This window comes from Pan troglodytes, chromosome 7 (assembly GCF_028858775.2).
Source record: "Pan troglodytes isolate AG18354 chromosome 7, NHGRI_mPanTro3-v2.0_pri, whole genome shotgun sequence".
Taxonomy (NCBI): domain Eukaryota; kingdom Metazoa; phylum Chordata; class Mammalia; order Primates; family Hominidae; genus Pan; species Pan troglodytes.
In genome coordinates, this window is record NC_072405.2 from 37,299,685 (window position 1) to 37,322,846 (window position 23,162).

Consider the following 23,162-nt stretch of genomic DNA (forward strand, 5'->3'; position numbering starts at 1 on the left):
CTGGTCTCGAACTCCTGGCCTCTGGTGATCCACCCGCCTCGGCCTCCTGAAGTGCTGGGGTTACATGCGTCAGCCACCGTGCCCGGCCGAGGAGCTTGTTAAAAAACACCAGCCCTAACCTCACACTCTGATTGCAGTAAGTTGGGGATCAGGCAGTGTCAAACAGGCTGCTTTTTAAAAAATCTCTTGTATTTTGGCCCTTCCCATAGTAGGTCTTTTACGCATGATGTTCCCTTTGCTTCTTTGTCTATATAATGTCTGCCCTTCAGATCTGAGCTTTATCTTTTTAAAAAAAAATTGTTTTAGATTTTTTTTGTATTTTTTTTGTTTGGAAACAGAGTGCAATGGTGCTATCTCGGCTCACCGCATCCTCCATCTCCTGGGCTCAAGCAATTCTCCTGCCTCAGCCTCCTGATAGCTAGGATTACATTCATGTGCCACCACACCTGGTTAATTTTGTATTTTTAGTAGAAACAGGGTTTCCCCATGTTGGTCAGGCTGGTCTTGAACTCTCAACCTCAGGTGATCCGCCTGCCTCGGCCTCCCAAAGTGCTGGGATTACAGGCATGAGCCACCGCACCTGGCCTGTTTTAGATTTTTTTTAAAAGACTAGTTAATGAGCTTTATCATTAGTTCCTAAGGTGAATCCTTTCCCAACCTCTCTGACAAAGTCAACTCTCCCACATTATATGCTCTCATAGCACTCAATACCCCATTAGAATGTTTATCCCAAGTGCAACTTTGCATTTATTTGTATTGTTATTTATGTAATGACTCTCACTACACTGTAAGCTTCCTAAGGGTAGAAATATGTATGTTCTTTTTCTCTGTTATATTCCTAATGACTAAAATAGTTCCTGGAACACAGTTGTTGCATAATAAATATTGAGTGGGTGGAGGAATAATGGTTCGCAGACATCTTTTGGACAAGCAATGGACCAGGAGTTCTGGACCCTTGCATTCTGTCTCTGGCTTCCAACTGATACGTAATTTATCTCTTAACTTTTCTCTGTCTCTTTTAGTATTGTAAAACTGAATGAAACCTGCCCTACCTACTTAACAGGTCATTGTGAGCATCAAATGAGAAATGTGAAGGTACTTTGAAAAGTATAAAGGTTCTATTCACATATAAAATTACGTTAAATAGCTCCTGATTTAAGTGGAAGGCACTGTAGTGGATACAAAGTATAATACTAATACATGGATCATGTTATTGTTATTTATTCTATAACCTATAGGAGTTGTATTTCAAGATGGAGTTTAGTTTCTAATTCTTCTATATTTTACTTTTTGCTTATCTTAGAAATTATCTTACTATTCATTGTTTAGAGTAGTGAATATTATTTATTTCCCCTTGTGAAAAGCATGTAAACAAAAATTACCTAAGGCTAGTCCTCATATTTTTTTCTTTTCTGTGGTTCAGAAAGCTCTATGGTTTCAGCACAAACTATCTTTTACAAATGGCTCATCTGTGTATTTATAAATATTTTGTGCTGTGGGGCATAAAGAGATTGTATATGTTAACTCTGGATAAAATGGAATAGGAAAACATCAGTTAGATAAATTGAATTGAAATAAATACTTTATTGTATTTTGGGAACAGGGCAAGATGTCCTCAATTTAAAAAACAAAATAACTCTATATTGGGTCATTACATAATTTTCTACCACTAGGTTATTAAAATATATTTATGTTTTCCCCCTATTTTCTGTTTCCAAATCTTACCTTTACTTTTTTATTTTTCTAATTTTTCTTCTTTTTAACTTCAACAATCTGGGTTGCAGAGGAAAAAAACCTGGCACTTAATCAAGAACATGATCTCATTGCTTTCAATGGCTTAGAAAAGAAACATTTTAAAGCAGTTGAAAGATTTCACTTTAGAAAGTAGGTACTGCATAACTAAGTGTGTTGGTTCCCAGCAGAGCCTTGAGTAACCTCTTTCCAGCCATCCTCATGTTTTTTCTGTTCTACTTCCTGTTCAGTGAGCAGTAGCCTAAGTTTAAAAAAAAATTCAGTAAGAATTTCCTTTGGCGCTCTTGCCAGAGTATTGTTTTCTGTTCTTTAACTTCTCTACATATTACTGTTATATTTTTATGGATTCATTGCTTCTAGGCTTCATTACCCAAAGACAGAGATGGAGAATAACTTTTAGTTTCCTCTTGCTTACACAAACCCCCGAGCCCTTTCAGAGTCCTCTTCAGTATTTCTAGGAGCCCTTGAATGGAATGTGACACGTGTTCAAGAACAGAAACGAATACTCTTTCCTTACAGCCTCCTTGGGAAGTCCATCTGCCCTCAGGCCACCCCAGTGTGGTACCTATCAATGCCACTGCTACTGGGTCCTCTGTGAGGGATAGTAGCAGTGTGAGAAATGCTGTCTATAGTGCTTCAGAGCTGCCAGTCTTCAGGGTGCCCCGGAGGTGCCAGGCTGAATTAGACCAGTTCAAGGAGCCAGATGGAAAAAGACACCATGCCATTTATTCCATTGTCCGTAGTTCAGCGCAGTCTCCTTCTGCTCACCCCTTCACCCCCTCTAGGTTCTTGCTGAAATCTCCAGCATCCTTGAACAAGGCAAAATAGCATATATGTGGAGGGAGGGGGTCATTGCCACACCAGTTCTAGTAGTTACTTAATTTCTTAGTCATATTTGGAATCAGCTCAGCCAACTTGTTACATTTTTAAAACATAATTTTTACCTGCTACAGAATTCAAAAAGTACAAAAATGTATCCAGGGAACAGTCTCCTTACTGCCCTCATCCCTAGTATTAAGTTCTCCTCCTTGAGGGAATTACTACTACCAGTTTCTTTTGTATCCTTCCAGAAATATTTCATGCATGTGTAAAAACAAATCTATATATAGTTATTTATATTGTTCCCTACTTTCCTCCTCCTGCTGCTCCTTCATAACTGACATGTGTATATTCAGCTCCTTGTTCTTTTCTCTCAGAGTCTGTTTCAAATTAGCACATAACGAATTTTCTTATTTTTTTTAATAGTTGCATTGTATGGCTATACCATAACTTATTTATGTAGTCTCCTAATGGTGGCATTTAGGGTGTTTCTGATCTTTTGGTATTACAAATAATACTGCAAAGAATAATACTGAACATAAATTATTTTGCTTATGAGTGCATCTGTAGCATAAATCTCTACTACTGGAATTGCTAGGTTAAAAGTTGTTTGCATTGTAATTTGGATCCTGCTACCTTTTCAGTTACTAAACTCTGAGGGGCTTTGTTTGGCTTTTTGGCTTTCGTTTTGTCTCTGATTCCTAGCTTCTACTCTAGACTCCTGCTTTTTGTGAACCGCTTCTTCACCATCTGATTTTATTTGATGATTGATCAGGCAGTGCCCAGGCAATATGAATAAGTGGACCAGGTGTAAGGAGAAAAAAATAGGTTGTTGTGTTTCCCGCTGTAGGGGAGGTAAAATTTCTTCTGTGTCCGTTTAGGGTCTCTGGCTGGATCCAAGAATTAAACTGATGTAAGATAAATTAACAGGAGAAAAAGCATACAAATTGTATTCAATAATTTACATGTACATGGGAGCCCACACAAGAAAATGAAGACCCAAGGAAGCAGTGAGGACCAAAAGCTTATATACTGAGTGGACAAAGAGTAGTAAATTGTGAAAACATGACAAGGCAAAGGGATTTGGGCTAGAGCAGTTTGTCGTGGAAAACTGACTAGGCAGATAAGGGTTAGTTTAACAAGGTTTGTTTGTACAGATTTCTCGTCCTCAGCTCTCAGGCTCTGGTGATAAGAATGTCTTCCTTCCTCCTGGTACAGGGAGGGCACCTTTCACATGGAAATGTTATCTTCTGCTTTCAGGAAGGAAAGGAAGGTCAGAGTGCCTTCTTGTATCTGCTGTTTTTCTAGTGCCCTTAACTCAAGATAATCAATATGCTAAAGTGACGTATTTTGGGGTGGCATGCTCTGAACCCTGTTAACACTTTTCATAGAGACATAAGTATAAAGAATTATGTCTCTTTCATGGGACAAACCACAGTATAACCTTCAATGATAAATGAGAGTTGATACTTGGTGTCTAGAGATGGTGGGGTGACCACTGTCACTCTGCCCTGTGGTGAACTGAAAGGTGCATGTCCTGTATCAAGGGATTACATAAGGGATTACAAAGTCAGTGGTGACAGATGCTGCACTTCTTCTGTAAAAACAGAAGCCTCAATATTTATATGCAGCCTCCCAACTTTTAAATACTGTGTAGATCAAAATACGTCCACAGGATTGATCCAGCCCCATAAGCCAGGAGTTTCTGCCCTCTACTGTTGTACATACAGAGACACCTTCTTGGCTTGTTTCTCTAGCGCTGACTTTCTACATATTCTAGTCTCTCATCATCTGCTACAGGCTAGATACTGCCCCTAGATGGTCCACTGATTTTTACAATATTCAGTTCTGCATATCATCATTGTCTGTCTTCTGAAATCTTTATTTGCGGTTGCCTTTACCCTTGATGTTTTTTAGTCACAACGTACAGAATCATGAGATTCGAATACTGCATTTGTGTTCATTTAATCACCATATCCTATGAATCCAACAAGCATTTTTATTATTAAGTGTAGACTGTTAGAATTTTAGTAACTAGGAACAGAAAATACAGACATTTATTATGTTCTCTTCATGATCTCTACCAAGATTCTTTCTAGAGTCTGGTCATTATTTGAAGGAGCAGGAGAGCATGATCATTGATACTGGTTAAGTATTATTAATAAAATAAAGCTTACCAAGAAAAGTTTTTCTGTCTGAAGTCATTCATGGCATCCTTTGAATGTGGTTTGTTCTGTGAGGTACTGGAAGAGGAATTAATAACTTGAGCTAAAGTCTCCAAACGTTGGATTACTATTCCCATTGGATCAAACATCTTAACCTAGTGGGTCTCCAGTACTACATCCTTATTTTATTTTTTAGAAATTCCCACTGGAGAGAGGTGTACAGTTGTCACTAATCATTTTTTCTCTTCCTCTTGTTGGACCTGTTTCCAATCCATCAAAAGTGATTACACAGCTATTAGGAAGAAAAAGGTAATTCCTTCAAGATGGTTAGAAACTACTGCTTTGATTCTTTTTCTCAAATGGTAATTTATTCATAATTAGAATAATTAAAAGGTTTGTTAGAGGCACTGTAAAAAAACTGAATTTTGGAAAGAAACTTGGGACAATGAGTCCCTGCAGTTGCTGGGGGAAAGCAAGCCTCATCCAAGCAGTTCTTGGCTGAGAGATACCTGCCTAGCTCTAGATTTCTGCGCATTTAGGAAACAATTTTCTCATCATAGTTTGATTCTGCAAACTCCCCCACTCAAAAGCAAGTGTTCTCAATAAGCCATTCCAATGTTGTTATTTTTGTTACAAATACTATTTTGTGTGACTTTACCGTCCTTAAGAGGTTTCCCTAAAGATATGATAGCTTTTAGAAAGGTTAATGCTTCAAACTTTCAAAGAGGCAAAAGTGCTAACATTTCTAGGTGCCTACTTTAGGAGCTTCTTCTACTGTATCTTTAGTTCTCATACTGATCCCTTGAGGAAGATATCATTGTCCACAATTTACAGAAGAGGAAATGAGGGCTTAACAAGATTAAGAAATTTGTGCAAGATCAAACTGCTAACAAGTGGTAGAACCTGAGGTCAAATACACAGCAGTCTTGCTTAAAATCTTATTCTTTGTGATCTCTTACTTTATCCAACTCCCAGTTTTTCATTTTAGGAAGATTACTTTGTTAACTATGTATAACAAGAATAGGACTGAAGGTAGGGAGAGTGGTTGGAAACCATTGCATTAGTATAACAGAAAGAGAAGGTCTCAAGTAAGATAACAGTAGGACTGGAGAGAAGGTTATAAATAAAAGAACCTGCTAAGGAGGGCAGTTGGCACCACTTAGTGTAGGATTTTTGTATTTTGTTTTAGTTTATCATGTAAAGAATGAATTTTTCCAGCTGTGAATTTCAGTTTAAAATGATGACCTATCAATTATATTTTGAATTTATCTAATAACAGTATTTTGGGATATGACATAACATAAAGTATAAAGGCAGAATTTTAAGAGTCCATTATTCTCTGCCTTTCATGGGGAAAAGGTTTTTTTTTTTCCACTTTTTGAAGTAACTTTAATAAGATACAATTCACATACCATACAATTTACCCATTTAAAGTATACAGGTCAAAGAATTTTACTATATTCACAGTTGTGTAACCATCATCAAATCCATAGGGCATATTCTTTTTTTTTTTTTTTTTTTTCCTTTATTGAGACAGAGTCTTGCTCTGTCACCCAGGCTGGAGTGCAATGGCACGATCTTGGCTCACTGCAACCTCCGCCTCCCAGGTTCAAGTGATTCTCCTGCCTCAGCCTCCCAAGTAGCTGGGATTACAGGTGCCCGCCACTATGCCCAGCTAATTTTCGTATTTTTAGTAGAGATGGGGTTTCACCAAGTTGGCCAGGCTGGTCTCGAGCTCCTGACCTCAGGTGATCCACCCGCCTCGGCTTCCCAAAGTGCTGGGATTACAGGTGTGAGCCACCGTGCCCGGCCCATAGGGGATATTCTTAATACAATTGTGTTGCCCAGGCGTGGTGGGTGGCTCATGCCTGAAATCCTAGCACTTTGGGAGGCCAAGGTGGGCGGATCACTTGAGGTCAGGAGTTTGAAACCAGCCTGGCCAACATGGTGAAACCTCGTCTCTACTAAAAATACAAAATATTAGCCTGGCATGGTGGTGGATGCCTGTAATCCCAGCTACTTGGGAGCTTGAGACAGGAGAATCGCTTGAACCCGGGAGGTGGATGTTGCAGTGAGCTGACATGGTGCCATTGCACTCCAGCCTGGGGGACAGAGTGAGACTCCGTCTCAAAAAAATATATATATACACAATTGTGTTTGATACGTATTTTCAAATCTTTATTTTTATGTGTCTTAGCTCAGATAAAAAGAGCATGCGATATAAATTTAGCTCATTTAAAAATGCTGGTTAAAAATAACATAAAAGAATTTAAAGCCAATTTGAGTCTGGAAATTATTCCAAAGATTGAAGAGGTCTTGCCACCTGTAGTTACATATAAATCCATAGTACAATGGGTACTTTGTGAGACCTCGTTATATTTGGTTGCATACAATAAATAACAAATATTAACACTGTATATTTGTATGGCACATTGTAGTTTATAATTATCATTATAGTTTGAGAACCCAGGAGCTCGTCAGTAGGTATCTGAGGAAAATAATTCAGGATAAGGGATTTAAAACATATGGATACTTTAGAAGATAAAATTGAGATAAACCCTTGTCATTTTGGAGTAGAATACATTATCTTGAGGAACATAAGAAAGAGAGAAAATGTGATGCTTATCTGTAGCCCAGGTTTTTAAAGACGGGTGTGTAAGAAAGATGTATGTTCCACAACTCAGATGGAGAGCGTTTTTTCATGAATTGAGGTAATTTTTATGTCTGTTAGCAAGGCAATATAAAATGTGAGGCCCTAAAATAACTCTCTATAGTAGACTCTGAGGAATGCAGAGAAATAAACTGTTGTCCTTGAGTTGCTTACAGTATCATGAGTATTGGGTAAAGGATAAGTTGGCTCTGTGGAATTTGTTAGACTTCAGCTTTTAGTTGTGAACCACTATCTGACTGCCCACCTGGTTATTCTGAATTATATATTAGCATATCCTCCTGAGATGTGGAAAGTAAAACACTCCTCCACTTCTCTTGCAATTGAGAGCATATGAATTCTTTCATCCTCTGCCTTCTTTTCTTCCTTTCAGCACTCGCTACCTAGTAAATTGACTGATGATGCATCAAAGCTAGTTAGAAGAGTAGTTGATAATACTCTGAAGTACAATTTAGTGGATGCTGGGACTGTCTAAAAATAATGTCTCAAGTAACCTGTTGATATTATCAGAAATTCTACCGTTAGCAATTCATGCTAAATCTCTTGTTAAATTGGATTATCCCTACTAAGGCTGTTGACTTAATCCACATTAGCTAAGATAATATTTCATATTTTAATAGAAATTTTCTAATGTAGAGTCTCCTTTGATCTGTCCCTCCTGCCCCCGCCCCTGATTTCATGTTCTCACGTTACTTTGTTCATACAGCTCTAACCATATTGTCTTCGTGCAGTTTCTTTGAAACTGATAGGCTGTGAGATCTTGATCTTGAATGCTTTGTCCCTCATATCTACATGGCTTGCTGCCTAATTTCATTTATTTATTTATTTATTTGAGACAGGGTCTTGCTCCTTTGCCCAGACTGGAGTATAGTGGTGCAGATATGCTCACTACAGCCTCTATCTCCTGGGCTCAAGTGATCCTCCTTCCTTGGCCTCTCAAAGTGCTGGGATTGCAGGCTTGAGCCACTGTGCCAGGCCTAACCTAACCTTGTTTAAATCTTTATTAAGATTTTATTTTCTCAATAAGACTTTCTCTGAGCATTCTATTTAAATTCATTATCCTACCATCCACTGTCTCTATCTTCTTTCCCCACTTTTTGTTTCTCCATTGTACTTATCATGACCTGAAAATACACTTTTTTACCACAAGAATGTAACCTCCATGTGAGCAGGAATTTTGTTTTGTTCATTGCTGTATTTCCCAGTTACCCATGCAACAGGTGCTTAGTAAATATTTGCTGAGTGCATAAATGAATATATACATGGGTCTCGCAGGATTGAGGCATAAAAGAAGTGCCTATGTAGAGAGGATACCATTTATCTCATGTTACAGGTTTTTTAAAGATGATATTCTGTGAAAATAATGTTTTAAAATTTTATTTTCTTCCCCTTCTACAGGAAATCCTTGTCTATGGCCAGCTATGGAGGGCTTCTGTTTGCGCATTTATAACAATTCTGAACTCTTAACAAAACCTTTGAATGACATGCATTTAGTAGATCTTGAGTTTCTGAATGTCTGGAATTTTTGCTTTTATTTATTGTGCAAATTAGTGTAAGCACTAACCTGGGAATCAGAGTTTCTGGCTCCTATAATCAGATTTTTTTTCATCTATAAATTGATGTGACTGGAAAACATGATTGTTAATATCAGTTCTAGCTTAATATAAGATTTTATTATTTACCTTATTCTAACTTAATGAAATCTCTTTCTCCAATTCTATAATATTTCCTTTATTAAGGGTTGGGAAACTTCTGGGGTAAGGGAAATGCAAAATAAGGATGAAGACATTAAATCTTCCAGAAACTCAAGACCACAAGTTTTTGCTGTAGTAATTGTTTATTATACTCTGCCTGCAAAGCAAAGAGAGTAGAGGTTTCAAAGCCACATGAATGTTTGAGTAATAAATCAGGGCATCTGTATTAGTTCTATGAGTAAACTTTAATTTTTTAACATGAAAATATTCCCGATATATGCCAGTAGGAATAGTTTTTGTTTGTTTTAGTCCAGGAGATAGTTTCCTTTTTTGAATAATAGTTACACAGACATTAAAATTATTTATGATGATGATAGGAGACTCTGCAACTCAGCTTTTTAAGTTTTCCTGTTGGAGTCAACTCTGGAGAGCTGTCATGGGCTAAGCAACATAGAGATGTTGATCTGGATTCTCAGTCTGGTATTTTTTAGCTACCTTGGTGGAGGGGTGGGGCACCTGCAGGCTTAACAGAGTTTGGCCTGCAAGGCACTGTGATGTAGATCATAAATCAGTGACAGGGTAGGGTGGTAACTCTTTCATCCTGAGAACACATATTATTTACCCGATTATCAAGAACAAAGCCTATTTATCTTTGTAACTTTAGCATTTTGGCTTGCAGTGGATACTTAATAAATTCTTATTAATTATCTTGGAAAATGTTCCAATTATGTTATTTTTAAATTTAGTATCACAGAATCTTTTGGTACTAATTTTTAGGACTGGAACCCTTAAGATGATCTTACTTAAATAAGACTTCAAAATGGGCATTTTCTTTCATTTCTTCACTAAGCAAAGATTTATTTACTGCTTGTTGCCAGCTCATTGGTAGCAGCTGAGGCTGCAGCAATTGATAAGAAACAATCCCTGCTCTTATGCTCACATTCTAGTAGGGAAAGACAGATAGGTATACAAATTATTGTAATACAGGATAACAGAAATATATGTGTGGTGCTGTACTAGCAGAGTTTTGTAAAGGTTATTTGCTGTCCTGAGGCCAGTAGAAAAGAAAGGGGAGGAAGGTATTCTGGTTCAGAAGGGCTAAGGGACCTGATTGGCTGGGGCAAGTAATTACTATGTGGGATGAGAGCAACAGAGGTTAGAGACTAGTTTGGGAATTCTTATGAGTTACTTTCACCAATATCATATATGAATTCCTTTGAAGTAGGCATATCCTAAGTGCTGTCAAGTTTATCTTCAATTATGATTAAATCATTAAATGTATTTCATCAAGTATTCAGCTCGGAATGCCAGTATGTATGTCTTTATGCCTTGACATTCTATTTTACCCAGGAGATATGGCATTGCATCATGAGAATTTTTCTTGTACTGTCAACCAGTACATAGTTTCCAAGTGGAATTATCTTAGAAGCCGTTTAAAAATATTCTTGGACCCCCACCTCTAGTTTAGATTCAGTAAGTCCAGAGTTGTCTGGGGATTCTATGCTTATAAAAGACTTACATGTGATTCTGATGTACAGCACAGTTTGGGAACAATTGCACTAAGCTGACATGGAGAGAAAGTTCTACCTGCTGTAATACATTTGTACTGTAATTCAGTAAGAATGGAATAGGTTCACATGTAACTTAACAGTAATGACCCCATGGGAGTAGAGCACTCTGAGATTTCCCTAGAAGGGAATGCTAAGTGTAGTATATTGTAAACAGTGGCGGCTCCTTAGATATGTTTTGAATTTAAACGAATCTGAAGATCTGAAGTCAAACCACAGATTGTACAGTTACAACTCTGAAACAGTGAAGCCACAGGGGAAGTGACATTTAAACTGACTATGCTTGAAGGTGATCATGGTTGGAGTCAGTACGTTAGAGGCACAACTGTATAGAGGTAGAGATGGTAGCTCAGCTCCGACCTAGGGATAAGTATTCTCTGACATTTCCTAGCATAGTTCAACAGAGTTTACCAGTTACTCACTATTAATAATAGAGAAATATATATTTGTATTTCAGATGACATATTTTAGAATAGGAAAAAGTAGGGAACATAATTGAGATCAACAGTAAAAGCCACCATGTGTTTTAAAGTAATCAAGACCTATAATTCCTGTACTAGGCTATTATAGTAAATTCTAGAGGGTATGTGGCAGTCATATGGCTTTTCTGATTACCTGTATTTATTGATAAAGCTCTAAGATCATATGGCAGTAGCCTGGAGCCTCTTGTCCAGAAGCCATAAAGAATGTGATGTTTTAACCTTTTCTATCTGTTCATGAGTTAGTTCAGCAAATATTTAGTGCCTGTTACGTTCCAGATAATATTTTGTTTATGTTTTTTGAGCAGAGTCTCACTCTGTCACCAGGCTGGAGTGCAGTGGCGCGTTCTCAGCTCACTGCACCCTCCACCTCCTGGGTTCAAGCGATTCTCCTACCTCAGCCTCCCAAGTAGCTGGAACTACAGGCACATGCCACTACGCCCAGCTAATTTTTACATTTTTAGTAGAGACAGGGTTTCACCTTGTTGGCCAGGATGATCTCGATCTCTTGACCTCATGATCCGCCCACCTCAGCCTCCCAAAGTGCTGGGATTACAGGCGTGAGCCACTGCGCCCGGCCCAAATAATATTTTAGGAGCAGATATAGATAATAGACAAATAAAATCAATATATGTCAAGTAGCAATGCCTGCTTAGAGGAAAAAGACAGTGAAAATAAGACTATTTTGTTTAACAACAACAACAACAACAAAAGCTGAGTTTAGGAAAAGGAAGCCTGGAAAAAAGAGAAGCTGGTGTGGTTGTATCATACATGTTTAATCAGTGCTTCTTGAATGAATGTGCAAAAGACACAGGTGTTATCTGCAAATTTAATATACAAAAAAATGACGTGGTGAAGAGAGAAAGTACTGAATATAATTTTAAAATATAGGCCCAGAGAATTAATAGTTTCCTTTCATTCTGCTCTGGTTAGGCTCTCTGCAGGAGTTTTGTGTTGAATTTGGGGAGCCACTTTTTAAGAGAAACTCTGACATGCACATCTGAAGAAGGCAGTCGAGATAATAAGAAAACCAGGCTGAGCGCGGTGGCTCCCACCTGTAATCCCAGCACTTTAGGAGGCCAAGGGAGGAGGAGCACTTGAGCCCGATCAGGAGTTTGAGACCAGCCTGGGCAACATAGTTGGATCCCTGTCTCTACAAAAATTTTTTTAAAAATCAGCTGGGCATTATGGCATGTGCCTGTAGTCCCAGCTACTCTGAAGGTTGAGGTGGGAGGATTGTTTGAGCCTGGAAGTTTGAGGTTGCAGTGAGCTCTGATGCCTGGGTGACAGAGTAAGACCCTATCTTAAAAAAAAAAAAAAAAAAAGAAAAGAAAATGAGAAAACCATATCCAACTGGAATCAGGACTAGGAATATTTATTTATTTAGTTGTATTTTTGAGGCGGAGTCTCACTGTCACCCACGCTGGAGTGCAGTGGCATGATCTTGACTCACTGCAGCCACCACCTCCTGGGTTCAAGCGATCCTCCTGCCTCAGCCTCCTGAGTAGCTGGGATTACAGGCCCCCACCACCGCGTCCGGCTAATTTTTGTATTTTTGTTAAAGACGAGGTTTCACCATGTTAGCCAGGCTGGTCTCAAACTCCTGACCTCAAGCCATCCACCCTCCTGGGCCTCCCAAAGTGCTGGGATTACAGGCATTAGGCACCGTGCCCAGCCAGGACTAAGAATATTTAACATGGAGACTATTTGCAAAGATTATGCTGATTTTTAAAAAGGCTGACTTGTGGAAAAAAAAAATTTAATCTTTATCAGTCCAGCCAGACAAATAGGTTGAAGTTACAGGAAACAATTTTAGAAACTATAAAAGGAAGATCTTTATCAGTAAAACTCTCCAATAAGCTTTCTGGTCACTGGAAGTGTAGGAAAGGCTACACGAGTATCTATAGGTCTATCAGTTTTTGACAAGTACTGTATGTAATAATTCTTTTGGAATAAAAATATCCATGATATGTGATATATGTAACTTTAATCACAAATCATAATGATGCTTGACTTCTTGCACAGTGTTTATCACAAGTAAACATTTGCCCAGAGAAATGATAACAAAGAGTATTTGAATCTTACATTTTGGAGAAAGGTGAAGCCTACTATAGCAGAACTACAGTTCTGCTAAGACAAGGGAAGTCCGTTAGCTGATTGACCTTGGGCAAGTAGTGTCTTGTCTTAATTACCTACCTGAAGGGATTCTGAGATTAAACGAGCTGTTAACTGCAAAGTACTTATTTCCCAGTGAGTGTCTGACCCAAAGAAGTGTTCATTAAATAGTGATAGTAGTTGTTCTTTACCATTTTAAACTATCAGGAGGCATTATTTGAGAGATTCATATTTCAATCATCATTTTTAATTCCTGTTTCTATGGTATGTGTTTTCCTTGTGTCACCAACCATCCTTCACCCCAGACCCTCCATGTGTCTGTCTCTCAAGTCACAGCTAACTGTAGTAAGGCCTCATTTATTGGTTATTGTTTGAGGGAAAAACTGTTTGGCATGAGTGCAACACCTTCTGATTAACTTCCTAAAAGGTAAACTTGTCTTTTAGCCATTTTAGCTTTAAAAAACATAGTTTCCTGCCTGTTTAAAACAAAGATCCTAAACATGACTTTAACTTCTCGATGAGTCACTGTTATGTGTAGCTGTAATTAAATAGTCATTTTCATTTACTTTATTTTCTTCTCTTCTGGTAGCTATCATTTTTTTTTTTTTTTCAGTGGTTAAGCCTTTTTATACTCTCCCAACCACTTTTTAAGCTTCTATGTCTAGTCTGGATTTGGAAATCAGATATTGGCATTTGCTAAGAATTTTATGTATTAAAATGACGAGATATCTGATACCTGGAATTTGCTTGAGAATACCTCTTGGAGCAGGGAGAGGAGGAGATATAAGATTGGCCATGATTTGCTAACTGTTCAAGCTGGGTGATAGGTATATAAGTGTTCATTAACTGTCTCCTCTTTCTGCTCTTTTACATGTTTGCAAATTTTCATAATAATAACTGATTTTAAAGAACCACCAGTTAAAAAAAGAGTTGTATGTTAGCTGTATGCAGGCCTATGCATATTTTATATCTTTGTAAGGATTCACAGGAAACTGGTATTTATCTTTGGTCAGTAGCACTGAGAGTTTAGGGGAGAGGATGTTCACTTTTCTTTTTATCCTGCTGGAGTTTCATGATATTTTTTACCTCTATGAGCTGTGTTTATTTTTATATTTATGTATATATGTATTTTTTAAACATTTATATCTAGTCAGGAAGGAGGTTCATATTCTCATCTGTAAATTGAAAGTACCAATAATGTCTAATTTATGGGATTCTGAGCATTGCATACTTCTCTATTTTAAACTTTTTTGGTTTTATTTTTATAGATATTTTAGATGGGTAAAATTGGGTTCTGTGTAAGGGACTAAAGGAGCAGCTTTAGAAGGGGCTCTGTAATGGTGTTTAAATTTTTGGGGATTATTTTTTATTATCTAAATCTGGGCTTAAGGGTCTTACTAGTTGGTCTATGTAGTATCCCCCATCATCTCTCCCAATGATGGCTTGCTTGCTGCCTGTGCCACCCTTTCTTAATTCTTTGCTTTCTTCCAGAAGCCTTACATTCTTCTTAATACTTCTTTCTTCCCTGATTTAAATATTCTGTCCTTTCTGTGTGTACCATTATTGAGTGAAACAGATCTATGCCAAGCTGTACAATGTAAATTCAATTTTAAATCACCACTAACATATTGGATTCACAATGCAGCATTTTTTGAAGATGGAAGTATAAACTGGTGCCTCTTTGGGAGGCAATTTGACAAAATCTGTCATAACTTAAAATGTATATACTCTGTCACAACAATTATACTGCTAGTGTTTTACCCTAATGATGTACTTACACGTGTACAAAGATGTATGAAGAAGGATGGATGACAAGAAACTATGGTGTGTGGGTGGAAAAGAAGAAGGACTTTGGGGTGGGAGACCAGCTTACCTTTCATTTTATGTCTTTGAAAGTTTACTTTTTTTCTGTACCTTATACAGTAATTACTGTTTATATTCAAGAGGAAAACTAGGGTAGAACGAGCCATCTTGCCACCTTCTGGCAATACAGTATTGACAGGTTCTTATTCCTAATAGATTTTTCTTGATTATATTTTTCTTCAGAGGTCAACATTGCTGATGGTAGGCGTCTTCATTGCTCTACTTGACTTCATGTAATATTTTGACAGTTCTAGTCCTTTGGTAATTCAGAGTTCATTTCTGATGGTAGGAATTCTTATAATTTTATCAAATATGCATATATATATTTGTTACATGTATATATGTAAATGTGGCCATATACTTTTTAAAAAGTATAGTCTCTTTTTTTTTCTTCTCAAGTTGTTTTTTTTCTTTACTTCCTTCATTCCTTGGCTTCTGAGGCCATTCACATATCCTTCCTGATCCATATCCTATACGCACACCCATTCTTCACCCCAGTTCCTTTACGTGTTGCCCGCCTATTCTTTTCTTCTATGCCCTTGTACATAGAGATGTGCATATGTATGTCTGCCTTTAGATACGCAAACTGATGTCAGAACACACATATAAAGGGATATTTTGGTTGTAGTTTTCTTTTTTAAATCCTGATCATATTATGCTTTCTTAAAATAGCATTTTATTTTTTACTCAACACTGCATTAAATAAATTCTACCAAAGTACTTGATAAAACTCTAATTCTTTTTAATGATTGGATTTGTGTTAATTGACTAAAGTATATTGTAATTTATTTAGCCATTTCTGTGTTGATTGAAACAACTCTTTGTAGAAATAAGAAATTGGGGCTGGGCACGGTGGCTCACGCCTGTAATCCCAGCACTTTGAGAGGCCGAAGCGGGCAGATCACCTGAGGTCAGGAGTTCGAGACCAGCCTGGCCAATGTGGTGAAACCCTGTCTCTACTAAAAATACAAAAATGAGCCGGGCATGGTGGTGAGCACCTGTAGTTCCAGCTACTAGGGAGGCTGAGGCAGGAGAATCGCTTGAATCCGGGAGGCAGAGGTTGCAGTGAGTTGGGATTGTGCCACTGCAGTCCAACCTGGGCGACAGAGTGAGACTCTGTCTAGGAAAAAAAAAAAAAAAGAAAGAAATTGGAAAGTAGGTGACGTTCTTGTATATATTTCCTTATGTATGGTTACTTTTATTTCTGTAGAATTGATTCTCAGGAGTAGGATTGCTAAATTAAAGGTGTAAGTTCTTTAAATTTTAATATATATCACTATATTTCTTTCCAAATGATGTCATAATCACATTTAGACCAATGAAATATGGTAGTATGATTGAAGATATGTCTGTTAAATTTTTACTGAAGTGATATCTCATTGTTAAACTGTTATTTCCTTGACTTCTAGTGCGTTTGAGTATTTTTTGAATAAACTTGATAACTTGGATCTGCTCTTTCTCTACATGTCATGTTTTTTCTAGTTTAACTGCTTAAGTTTTTTTTTTCTTCATAATAGGAAATTTTTAACGTTTTGTTTATCTTTTGAAGTTTCTGGTCTTTGTTAAGCATATCTACAAGACCTGTCATCTTCTAAATTTTGTTGTAGATGTATTACTATGATTTATTTTTTACATTTGTCTTTATTCTGCCTGATACTTATTTTTTACATATAATGTAAGATAAAAATGCAATTCTGTTTTTTTGCTAGATGATAACCAGTTTTTTTATTATAATTTTAAAAAATATGTATTCTTTCCTGCTGAATTAAAATGTAACCTTTGATAGCACATTGTGCCATATGTGCTGTAATCTATAATTAAGATCTTTATTCTGTCCTGCTCATTTGTGTGTCCGTTTCTATGCCAGTGCCATATTGATTTCATTACAGTGGCTTTTGAATGTATTTCTGATTATCTTGTCAGAGAAGTCCACTTTTGGTTTTCTTCTTTTGCACAATTTTCTTAGTAGTTCTTAAACTGTCTGCTCTAACCCCATTAAAAAGTGGACAAAAGACATGAGCAGACACTTCTCAAAAGAAGACTTACAAGCAGCCAGCAAACATGAAAAAATGCTTATCATTAATCATCAGTGAAATGCAAATCAAAACCGCAGTGAGATACCATCTCACACCAGTCAGAATGGCCATTATTAAAGTCAAAAAACAACAGACGTTGGCAAGGCCACTGTAGAAAGCAATTTGGAGAGTCCTCAAAGAACCAACAATGGCCTGGGCGTGGAGGGTATAAACCCAAAGGAAAATATATTGTTCTACCAAAAAGACACATGCACCCATGTGTTCATTGCAGCACTATACACAATAGCAAAGACATGCAATCAGCGTAGGTCCCTATCAACAGTGGAACGGATAAAGAAAATGTACATTTATGCCATGGAATGCTACCCATAAAAAAAGAACAAAATCATGTCCTTTGCAGCAATGTGGGTACAGCTGGACTCCATTATCCTATGTGAATTAATGCAGAAACAAAATTAAATACTGCATGTTCTCACTTATAAGTGGGAGCTAAACTTTGGGTACACGTGCACATAAAGATGAGAGCAGTAGACACTGGAGACTCCAGGAGTGGGGAAGGAGGAAATGGGGGCAAAGGTTGAAAAAATAACTGTTGGGTACTATGCCCACTACCTGAGTGATGGGTTCAGTTGTACCCCAAATCTCAGCATCATGCAATATACCCTTGTAACAAACCTGCACATGTACCCCTTGAGTCTAAAATAAAAGTTGAAAAACAAACAAAACCTTTCTGCTCTATTAGGTCCTATTTTTATTTATTTATTTTTACTATTGTTATTATTTTTTGAGATAGCGTCTTGCTCTGCCGCCCAGGCTGGAGTGCAGTGGCACGATCTCGGCTCACTGTAGCCCCAGCCTCCTGGGTTCAGGCGATTCGCCTGCCTCAGCCTTCTGAGTAGCTGGGATTATAGGTGTGTGCCACCATGCCCAGCTAATTTTTGTATTTTTAGTATAGACGAGGTTTCACCATGTTGGCCAGGCTGGTCTCGAGCTCTTGACCTCAAGTGGTTCGCCCGCCTCAGCCTGTCGAAGTGCTGGTATTACAGGTGGCTCATGCCACCACGCCCAGCCTAGGTCCTATTTTTAAATTGAAAGGAAAACCTTTTTGGCTTCTTTCTCAATATAGTTATTCATAAATATTGGGAAAGGCTATCCCTGTCAATGAAAATCTCTTTCCCATTCTTTTTCTAGATGTTTCCTGCTCAATTAGAGAAACTTAATTTTAAAAGTATTGTATCATATCTCAATTTAATAATTTCTTTTATTTCAGGGTTTGGTTTTATTTTGTTTTGAAAGATACCGAGGTTTTGCTATATTGCCCAGGATAGTCTTGAACTCCTGGCCTCAAGCAATCCTCTTGCCTCAGTGTCCTGAGCCGCTGGGATTACAAACGTGAGCCACTGCACACAGCTAATTTTCAGTTTTTTAAAAATATAATTGCTTGAGTTTTCTAGACATTGTTCTGCCAAATCATTGACAAAAAGATATTTTTCTCTTTTATTCCAATATTTTTGCCAGTTAATTCTTTTCTGTCTTACCATTTTTCCTGTAAACTTTAAGTCAGTGTTTACTTATAAAGGATTTAGTGGGCTTCTCACTCTAATTCCTAATTTTATTCGTTTGATTTATTGTATAGGTAATAACATTCACGTGGTTAAAATAATTTTTTAAAAAAGCTTCCTATGAACAGCTTCCTTCCCATTCCTCTCCGTAATCTCTGTAGTTCCTAACCCTGCATTCAAAGTAACCACTGTTATTGGATCTCTTCCACAGATTATTTTATGCATATAAAAGTGAAATTACACACATAGATACTCTCTCTATATATTTATTGTGTGTGCATGCAATCTTAATTTTATTTGAAATGCTTTTAGTGTTTTGCTGTTTAGAATAATATTTGCCCTTCTTATGTTTTTACCAGAGTGTTTTTTTCTCTAGTCTTCTTTTCCATAGTTTTTTGTTTAAAATGGCTAAGTTTTACTGAATGCCTTTTCAACATCTATTGATATAATCATGTAATTTCTCTGCCTTAAATTGGTTGATATATTGGATTATGTTGATTTCCTAAAGATGGACCACTCTTGCATTTCTGCGTAAATTATAGTGGTATACAACGGACCCCCCTTATCCACCGGGAATACATTCTAAGACTCCCAGTAGATGCCTGAAACTGCAAATAGTATCAGACTCTGTGTATACTATGCACAGATTTCATTTTCCTTCTTCACAGTTTCGCAGAAGATTCATTCTTCTTATAGTTCTTAGTAATCTCAGCATATGATTTTTTTTTTTTAACTTAAGTTGAGAGCTTTCACCTTTTCGCTGAACGGAAGCACTTTTGGCTTCTGTTTGGTATATTGAAATTGCCAGCATCATTATTCTTGAGCTTTGGGGCCATCATTATGTAGAATAAGTATTACTTAAACAGGGGCACTGTTAGATACCAGGACAGTCAGTGTGATAATCTAGACAGCTAGTAAGTGAGTAAGGGGCAGGTAGGGTCTACAGTGTGGATGCCCTGAAGGAGGAGCATGAGGTTTCTAAGTTACTAAGAGTGGCTCAAATTTTAAAACTTATGAATTGTTTATTTCTGGAATTTTCCACGTAATATTCTAGGACCATGGTTACTGCAGGTTACTGAAACCACAGAAAGCCAAAGTAAAACAGCAGATAAAGTGGGGGACTACTGTATTATTTCTCATATGTCCTACACTCTATAGTCTAATGTGAGTTTTTACTTAGATCTTTTACATTTAATTTTTAAGTGAAATGGTATATTCTGTATACTACCTTTATTAGGTTTGCTGTTGAATAATTCTGGCTGCATAAAATGGATTGGAACATTTCCTGTATTTTTCTATAGTTTAGTATTATTAGAATTATGTTTTTTAAATAGATTAAGTCTGCTGAGAACTCACCTGATTTTGATGCCTCTTTCTATAGATTCTTAATTACCTTTATTTTACTCTATTTGGTTTGACTAAATAATTTATTTTTTGGTCAATTTTGATATATTCTATTTTACTGGGAAATCGTTTTTCTCTTTTAGGTTTTTAAATGAATTGTCATGCAGTTGCATTTATAATTTCTTAGGGTTTTTTTCCCCCAATACTATGGCTGTATTTTTCTTTTCATTCTGAATCTTACCAGTTTTTTTCTCTCTTTTCTCTTTATTAGACTTTCTGTGTAATTATTTAATAGTCTTTCAAAGAGCCAACATTTGGACTTACTTATGCCTTCTGTAGCTTCATTTTATATTAATTTCAAATATTATTTCTTAGTTCCATTTTTCTAGCTTATTTTGGTGTACAGTATTTTATTTTTCAATTTTTTTAAGTACTATTTTTTCTTTTGACTTTTAAAAATATTTAGGCTGTAAATTTTAAAACATTAATAATATGAATTTTAAAATATTAAAGTCTTTAAGGCCATACATTTACTTTTGAATGCAAGTTTTGTTGGGTCATTTGTGTTTTCTTTTTTTTTTTTTTTCCTTAAGATGGAGTCTTGCTCTGTCACCCAGGCTGGAATGCAGTGGCGCTCACTGCAACCTCTGCTTCCCAGGTTCAAGCAATTCTGCCTCAGCCTCCTGAGTAGCTGGGCTTACAGGCGCACGCCACCACACTCAGCTAATTTTTGTATTTTTAGTAGAGGTGGAGCTTCACTGTGTTGGCCAGGCTGGTCTCAAACTTCTGACTGCATGATCTGCCCTCGTTGGCCTCCCAAAGTGCTAGGATTACAGGCGTGAGCCACCGTGCCTGGCCTGGATTTTTGTTATGAAGAATAATCCTCTTTTTTGTCACAGTGTATTGCTATGTTGGTCATAATTTCTTTTGTGGTTTCTTCTTTGATCCAAGGGTTATTTATTATTATCTTATAGTTTATAAGTAGTTATTTTTGTACATTTTTCCCTAGATTGTTTGGATTATATATATGAAATTAAACCTTTTGTTTTACCGTGTTTGTGATCAATTATGGTAATGGACATAGGGGAAAAAAAACTTCTTTGTTAGAAGGTTTACAAAGTATCTTTTTATCTTTAAAGTTATGTTTATTGATAATATATCAAATTTCTGTTTTTAAAATTTTCTCCAACTATATTTGTTCATTCTAAAAGGTATACTGAAATAACTCATGTTTATACTTTAAAAAAAATTATTAAAGTAGTTATGATTTTTGCTTTATTACCTCTCATGTTATTTGGTCTTTGTGTTTGTAACTCTTATATCTTGGTCATAAACTGTATATTTTATAATTGTATACTTATTCTCTTTTTCTTTTTTTTTTTTGTTTTTGGAGACGGAGTCTTGCTCTGTCGCCAGGCTGGAGTGCAGTGGTGTGATCTTGGCTCACTGCAACCTCTGCCTTCCGGATTCAAGCGATTCTCCTGCCTCAGACTCCTGAGCAGCTGGGACTACAGGTGCATGCCACCACGCCCAACTAATTTTTGTGTTTTTGGTAGAGACGGGGTTTCACCATGTTGGCCAGGATGGTCTCGATCTCTTGACCTCATGATCTGTCTGCCTTGGCCTCCCAAAGTTCTGGGATTACAGGCGTGAGCCACCAGGCCCAGCCTCTCTTTTTCTTTTATAGGTTGCTTGTTTTCTATGGCCAGGTGCTTGAATGTGATCCAGCATCCATAAATTTATATCCCTAATGCCTTTTAATATAAAGTTTTTATTATAATGTTCTACTTTTTTATTGTGTTGAAATATGCATAACATAAAATCTACCATTTTAACGTATATAGTTCAGTGGCATTAAATACATACAGTATACAGCAGTCACCACCATCCATTTCCAGAACATTTTCATCCTCACAGATTGAAACTCTGTACCCTTAAATAATAACTTCTCATTATTCCTTGCCCATTTTACCCACCATGCTACTTTCTGTCTCTATGAATTTGACTACTCTAGGTACCTCATGTAAATGGAATCATATAATATTTGACCTTTTGTGATTGGGTTGTTTCACTTAGCATCATGTCTTCAAGTTTCATTCATGTTTTTGTGTCAGAGTTTCCTTCCTTTTAAAGGCTGGGACAATATTCTGTTTGTATATATATCACATTTCATTTATCCATTTATCTGCCAGTGGACATTTGGGTTATTCCCACATTTGGCTTTTGTGAATAATGCTGCTGTGAACACAGCCTGATTCCACTTCTTTTGGATAGATATCCAAAAGTGGAATCGCTGGATCATATGGTAATTCTGTATTTAGTTTTTTGAGGAACTGCCATACTGTTTTCCACAGTGGCTTCACCATTTTGCATTTCAGCCAGCAATATACAAGGATTCCATTTTCTCCACATTATTGCCACACTTGTTATTTTATGTTTATTTTTATAAATAATAGGCATTCGAATGGGTGTCATTTTATTTTGTTTTTTTTTTTTCTTTTTTCTTTTTTTTGAGACAGGGACTCATCATGTTGCCCAAACTAGCCTTGAACGTGTTGCCCAAACTAGCCTTGAACTCCTGGCCTCAAGCAATCCTCCTGCCTCAACCTCCTAAGTAGCTGGGATTACAGGTGTGAGCCATTGCACTCAGTGTGGATGTGATCTTAATACCCATTTTTATTTAGTTCCTGATCTGTTTTTAAAATAACTTGAAAACATCTGTCAATTAGAAAAAAATAATCTGTCTCCTCTGCCAGAAGAGCTTTATGAAATTGAGAGAATTCATAACATCTTGTTTGCTTGGTCTTCTGTTTTTAGAACATTCCTTTTTTTGTAGAATATTTTAAGCCCATTTATGTCTGAAATATAACTGACATAATTCAGTGTCTTATGGTTACATAAATTTGTATCAGTGACTTAATCTGTTTTCCTGTCTGTGAAATGAGGGTCTTTGATGATAACTGCCTAGCATGGAAGTTGTCAAAGGATCCCCTCTAGAAGGGGAGCCTGACCTTTTTTCTGTATTCATGGTGCATGCTACATGCTAAACATGCTACATGTAAACGTGCTGCATGGTTCTCATGATTACAGAATAAAG

General features: G+C 36.9%; 1 protein-coding gene across 50 annotated transcripts in view; it reads left to right on the forward strand.

Moving 5' to 3' along the window:
* The window catches only part of HMBOX1 (homeobox containing 1), a 166,146-nt gene that overhangs the window by 49,529 nt on the left and 93,455 nt on the right, over positions 1–23,162 (forward strand). For 5 of the 50 annotated variants that reach the window (XM_054657322.2, XM_063816275.1, XM_063816284.1 and 2 more), the window contains exon 1: positions 22,585–22,695. The exons of the other annotated variants lie outside the window; for them this stretch is intronic. The gene's annotated coding sequence lies outside the window, so the exon portion shown is untranslated. Of the gene's footprint in view, positions 1–22,584; positions 22,696–23,162 lie in introns of those variants that run through there. 50 annotated transcript variants of the gene reach the window in all.